General features: G+C 31.8%; 1 protein-coding gene across 1 annotated transcript in view; it reads right to left on the bottom strand.

Moving 5' to 3' along the window:
• The window catches only part of LOC118744797 (proton-coupled amino acid transporter-like protein CG1139), a gene marked incomplete in the record, with an annotated part of 239,955 nt that extends 236,434 nt beyond the window's left edge, over window positions 1-3,521 (bottom strand). The window contains 1 exon segment of the mRNA XM_036478140.1: window positions 3,154-3,521.
• Window positions 3,522-6,712: the final 3,191 nt, after the last annotated feature.

Below are 6,712 nucleotides of genomic sequence, written 5' to 3'. Positions count from 1 at the left end.
TAAGCCGGACAGGCGCAAAGAATGTGTTCGGATGTTTCCTAATACTCAAGGCAGAACCGGAATTCTGATCCTCCGATCACATCAAATCGGTGCGTATCAAATCGTAGTTGCTTGCTGCCCGTTAGGTACCCAGAGAATGACCTGGTATAATTTCTGTTTAATTGAGTAATATCCGATCTATTAAAAGGGTAGCCGAAAATCCTTGGCTTTCTATGGCCGCCTTCTAGTACTTAACTACTGAGTTTAGAGTGTACGCACCAAGTAATAATGGCTCTGGAAGAGGACCAACTGAGACTACAGACATACCCCATTTCGCCTTTTTGTCCACCCTTGCTACAGAAGGTTGCGCAGGTCCCCCATAATAATAAAAATTAAAAAAAAAATTCAACAAATTTCCATCAAAATTTAAATCTTTTTAATCTGAATTCTTGGATATATACATAGTTACATGCCCCATGAAATTTTAGTAAAATGAGTGGAAGTTTTAAACAGCGATTTCTTCATATAAGAGGAGCAATTTATGAAAGCCGGCGTTGATTTTTGAAATATTTTTTTTTGCAAACGGTCTTGCGCATGTTCTTCAAATTCATCTTTGTATGGAAAAAACATATCAACAAAAAAGTATCAAAAATCTACGCGCTTAGCGCACATATTTTACTAAACTTTCATGAGCATGTAACTGCATAGTCAAAATTCAGATTAAAAAGTCCAAAATTTTTATGGAAATTTATTGCATTTTCTAGAGTTTGTATTAAGTTTGAAAGTTTGAGTTAATTGCTTTAGGCTAAAGCATGAAAAATATTTTTATAAAAAAATAACCAAACAATTAACTTGAAAAACATAAATATTTAAAATAAAATCACCATGCACTCAGTTTTGATAGCCAGTATAACTTTGTTTTGTTCAAAAGATATTGTATTCAGGTCTGACGCATTTCAGATACGCATGTGAAATTTTCCTTCACTAAAAATTAAATTTTACACAAAATTCCCGAGACTCACTACTCAAATAAATTGTACGTTTTAGCATAGTTCACAAAACTAAGTACAGTAATAAGCTTATTCACAACACAAACGGCAGGTGGTTATTATGATTTGCATTTGCAAACGGCATTCCTTGAATTTTTACGTAAATAAGAAGGTTTTAAATTTTTGATATTTGTTACAGCATGTTACATGTACGAGCATAAATTTTTATGTGCAGCAGCTTTTATTGAAAGCTAACTCCGAAAGCTAACTCTATTTGCAAGCCATTTTGTAATTTTGCATTTTCAGTAAAATTTATTAACTCTACGGGATGCCAAACTAAATAAATAGTAGCTGCTTGAAAAATAGTAACACATTTACATACAAATGTGTACAAAAACATGCATGTAAACGGGTGTCCTTTGTGTATGTAGGTATATTAGGGTGCTTTTTTTCGGTGACTATCTTTTTTTTTTGACTCCTATCTCAAAATTTTGTGGGAAATATCTAAAAACAAATTTAATTAACTGCTCGACCAAGGCGTGCAAAAATTTGCCGTTCAAAATACACGTAAACTATATTTTCATGAAATTCCTTTTTTTTGCCCCAATCCCATAAATAACAAGAGCTACAGAAAAACTGCAAACGACAAACTTCTAGGCCATTCAATTTCCTACAAAAAAAGTTGAAGTTGAGGTAGTGTGGAATTTTCATTGATTATTGAGCTGAATTGTAGACATTGTTGATCAACTTCAAAGCCAAATATATCAAGAAATATCGATAGTAACGATTTGGTGTTCTGAAACTTTTTGGTAGGAAGTTGAATGGCCTACAAGTTTGTCATTTGCAATTTTTCTGTAGCTCTTGTTATGTACGACATAGGTGCAAAAAACGGGAATTTAATGGAAATATTTGGTTTAGTGACCCGTACTACCTCGCTGGTGGGAGTTAGAGTTACGCCGCAATAGACACTCAAAATTTCAGGGAACTTGTTTTTAGGTATTACCCAAAAAAAATCGATGTGGGAGCCAAAAAAAAAAACAAAATAGTCATCGACAAAAAGCACCATATTGTATTTGTTCCACAAAATTAAAATATTTCTGCCGTGTAAATTTTACTAGTCGAACTGCCGTTTACCTAGAGTTTACAAAAACACACACAAATCTGTAACGAGTTCTCTGGCTGTTACGATTTTGTTTTATGGTCATGTTAGAAGTTTGTCTTTCTAGGGACAGACAAACACATACCGCAGCAGAAGGTGGCCAAGCCAAATGACAAAACGATGGCAAAGTTGGAAGGATGTATAATAGCAGTACCACACAGCATCTTCCGGCGTATTCTGGCATTTGCAAACACCATTCCAAAATCATATTCACAGTGCGCTGCAGCACATAATAAAATATTTTTGCACTGCTATGTCATTGTTTAGCTTAATAACTTCAAGTATTTGCATATAATTTATATTTTTTGGTTGAAAATAGAAATTTCAGCCATTTGTGCGCTTGGTTTGTATAAAATGCGTTAGTCTGATGAACAATATTTAGCTTTTGGTTTTAGGGAAAACATACTATTTAAATGTGTAAGTGTGGAGTAATTTTTGCAAGCGTTTTAGTCTTATTTATTGCAACATCAATGGGCACTTGAATGAAACATGTTTGTAAATATGTATGAATGTACGAAAATTTTGATAGTTTGGCCGCCTTTTATTAAATGTAATGCGTACTTGAAACACACTTTTTATTTTTGACGTATCACCAAAGAGACAGAGTTCAATAAAAAATATACGTATAAAAATAAAGCAATCGTGTTTTACAACATTTTTGGAAAGGTCTAAATAAATCTGTGGCATTTTACTAAAGTAAGTTATCTCGAGATAAGGCATTTTCTATTTAAAAAAATATTTCATTGAGTTCAACAATTAACTAGCCATAGGTGTAAACTTAATAGAAATATTAAGCTTTTTAAGCGAAACTTATTATTTGTTATTCAAAGTCAAACCTTCTAAAGTCACTTAAGTTGTTTTAATAAAATGCTACAAAGATATGTACCATAACGCTTAAATATAATTAAATATGCATGTACCAATATCAAAATTTTTCTCACAAGGTCCAATAAAAATGTAAAAAATATAATATATTTCCTGGAACTCACCCGTTCTTTTGACCAAATTAAAAAGACATGTGCCACTGTTGGGTTTTTTTTAGTTTTGAGTTGCGACGTTTGCCAAAGACCATAGATTGTACACAAATATGTATTAACACACTTTTATAGGCACGCACAAATATGGTAGCCTTTTTTCACATGGTGCGCGAAAGCCTTTTTCTTTGCCCACGCGTCGCTATATTGGCAAACACTGCTGGCGGCGCATGGGCCACAAAACTTTTTATTTAATATGCTTGCACTTTATAGATAGCAAATAATGAGTTGTATTAATTGTAATTACAACTTAAATACACTATAAACACTTAATAAATCACATTTTGCACTTAAATACTTAATTTAAATCACAAATTTAGTAAAACTGTTCACTAGAACCGACGCGCAGAAAAACGAGCAGCAAACATTAGCGAAAGTTGAAACACGACTGAGGATACGGAATCGCGGATGGCAGAAACACAGGGTGGAAGGAAATCAAATTTTAAATTATAATACATATTCAATGTAGTAGTGACACAAACCTCATAAAAAATTAATTCAAATAAATTTTCTATTATGCCGACGAAATTTGCCATGCATGTACTGCTAACAATATTTCCCATGACTCACCCTTTGATTGAATCGAATATTGGATCTGCATATACGCTTTGAATTAAAAGTGATACTTGAAATTGAAAATAAAAGAACACAATTTAATGAAACTGGGATTTTTAGCATATGAACTTATGTTTGTAGATATGTACATACTTTTGTATCTACATGCAATCATAATTTCTGTGACAATTTTTTTAGTGCCAACCTGTTAATTAAACAGAGCTAATTGGTTTTTGTCATGGCTAGATAATTTTTGAAAAACTTTCTAGTAAATTCGATGCCAGTGAAAATTTATGACTTTGCTCTCTGTGTTCCTATCGCCAACAGTTCCGTTTCCTCAGTCGTATTTAAGCCGCCGGTTGAATTAGGTGTTCGTTCGCTTAGCATTTGGTTTCGGGGAGGAAATAATTTATTTAATTTGTGAATCAAAATAAGTGCGCAAGTGTTTTAATAAAAGTGAATAAATTATTACGAGGTGTTTTGGTTGAATATGCCCTCTTTTGTAATGTGAAAAATGTGTGTAAGCGCAAAAGTTTTGAATAAGAAAATGAATGTTGGTCGATGCAGTGCTAAATCACACCTCACCCGAGTAAATGAAGGTGATTGCGCAGCTAAAAGTGCGAGCATTTTTGCGTTTGTATGAATGCGATGATGTAGATACTTATGCCGGTATGTAATGTACACTAGGCGACAAATGAAAGTGTCACCTTGATGTAATTTAATATTTATATAACAGGTGTGTTTTTTACAACAAACTTTATGTGCTTATGAATAGTTTTCGATAAAATCAAAATTACTTGTTTTAAATGGAAATTGTCGATGCTTGTTTTTTATACGTCAAGCGTAAATGTATATTCGTGTTAAACAAAATGCGCTTAATATTCAAAATTATTTTATTGAAAAGGCTTTGGATTAATTATGTATTTACGAAAATATAATTCATTCTCTTATATATACCATATATATCAAAGTTTTACACTTTATATAAAGTTCCCAAAAAATTCAAAAAGTTTTCATCAAAATTTTCAAATTTTTATTAAGAATCTCTAGAACATTTTCGAATATGCAGTTTTATAGCCCATTGAATTTTAATCTAATGAGGTGCAAGTTTGAACCGGCTAAAAAATTTGCGTTGCTTTGTGAAACAAATTTTTTTGGAGACTGCGTTTGCGTTAAATTTTACAAAAGCTGGCGTTTTAAAATTTGTTGCTAACGGTCTGGCGCATTTTATTTTATAAGAAATTCATGCTTACATTGAAAAAAGTGCAAAAATCCGTTACCAACAGCAATAAATTCTCAAAAATCAACGGAATTTTTTAGTCGTTTGAAACTTGCACTTCATTGGAGTAAAATTCCATCGTTAACAATACACACATGCACATTTTTTAGAAATTCTGAATAAAAGTAAAAAATTTTGATGAAAATGTTTTGAATATTTGTGAACTTATATAAAGTAGAAAACTTTGATTTATATGGTTTGAATGAACTATATTTTCCTAAATAATTAATGCAAAAAATTCCTCATCAAAATAATTTTAAATATGCATTGTATTAGAAAAAGGTGTACACTTTCATTTGTAATGTATGTATCTTCCAAAAAACATCTCTGAAGCTGTGATAGTAAACCTTGTATCACAATTAAGAAAGCTCCACATTTTGAAAAGTTTTAACAATCTATTTTTTCTTTTATAATTTTAGTTTTTTATAGACATATATCGTCACCTGAAATGCAAAAAAACGTAACAACATTGTCACTGGAATGGAAAAAATCGTGACCAATAATCTTTTTTTTCATTAAACGATGTGGGTAGTTTAGGGTTGTTCGACTTCACTAGAAAGTCGACTTTCGACTTTTCGATCGACTCTGTACAGTCGACTTTAAAAGTCGACCGATCCACGAAGAAAAGTCGACTTTGTTCGACTTTTTTCGACTATTTTAATAAAAATAAAATGTATTAAGTATACTCCGCATTTATATTAGCTATAAATATAAGAGTCAGAATACGCCAAAAATATCATGATTTACTAGTGGTCTTTAGGATAATCTGTAGTTTAGTGAAATTTTTAAAAATTTTGAAAATTGTTCTAGTTATACAGCATGAAAATGTTGGTTGTGAGGGTTTTTAAAAATTATATTTTTAAAAAATAATTTAAAAATTTTTAAATTTTCACAAAAGAAAATTCTAAAAATTTTTTGAATCGATATTTGTTAATTACGGACAACTTTTTGAAAAATGTGGCCTTTCCGATGGAGCAGAATTGGCGGGTATTGGTAGAAATATAAGTGCCACTTTATAAGCATGGATAAATATGGGAGTAGCCCAGACAACTAGTGGATTCGGACTATCCACACGACTAATGTCGCATATTAACTGGAATCCTACCAGCAACGTTTTTAGCGGCGTTTAAAATGTTGTACCTTACGGATTGGTCAAATTCGAACCAAAAACTGTCTGTAGAAACTTACATAAACTCATGCAGAAAAACTTTCTTGCATGAAATTTTTAAAATAAATACCCATGTTTATCTTACCTCATTATTAACTGAAGATTGTGGAGACAAACGATTAACAAATTTGAGGAATTTGTTTTCGTATAGTAATTTTATGCGCTGCTCTTAAATGATTTGACAATGTTGTTGTACTGTCATTAAAATTCATTTCTCTACCACACTTTTAAAATTTCACTTCAGTTTTATTGGCAATTTTTTTTAAATACGACCAAACAGCACTCCGCGCCCTTGTTAGAAGATCAGTTTTTATATGCAAATAAATTAAAAAAGAGTCGAGAGTCGAAAGTGAAAAGTCGACTTCAGTCGACTTCCATAAACTGAAAGTCGATCACTAAAATTCGACTTTCAGGAGTAAAAAGTCGATTTTGGTCGAAAGTCGAAGTCGACTTTGCCATCCCTAGGGTAGTTGTAATTCGATAATCCGTCATCGCAATAAAGAAGGGAATTTTGAATTTTTTATAAGTTACGACTTTTTGCATTTCATT

This window comes from Rhagoletis pomonella, unplaced genomic scaffold, assembly GCF_013731165.1.
Source record: "Rhagoletis pomonella isolate Grant_MI unplaced genomic scaffold, Rhpom_1.0 Rhpom_scaffold_00008, whole genome shotgun sequence".
In the NCBI taxonomy this organism is placed as follows: domain Eukaryota; kingdom Metazoa; phylum Arthropoda; class Insecta; order Diptera; family Tephritidae; genus Rhagoletis; species Rhagoletis pomonella.
The sequence above is the reverse complement of the archived record's forward strand: the minus strand, read 5'-3'. Positions and strand labels throughout refer to the sequence as shown.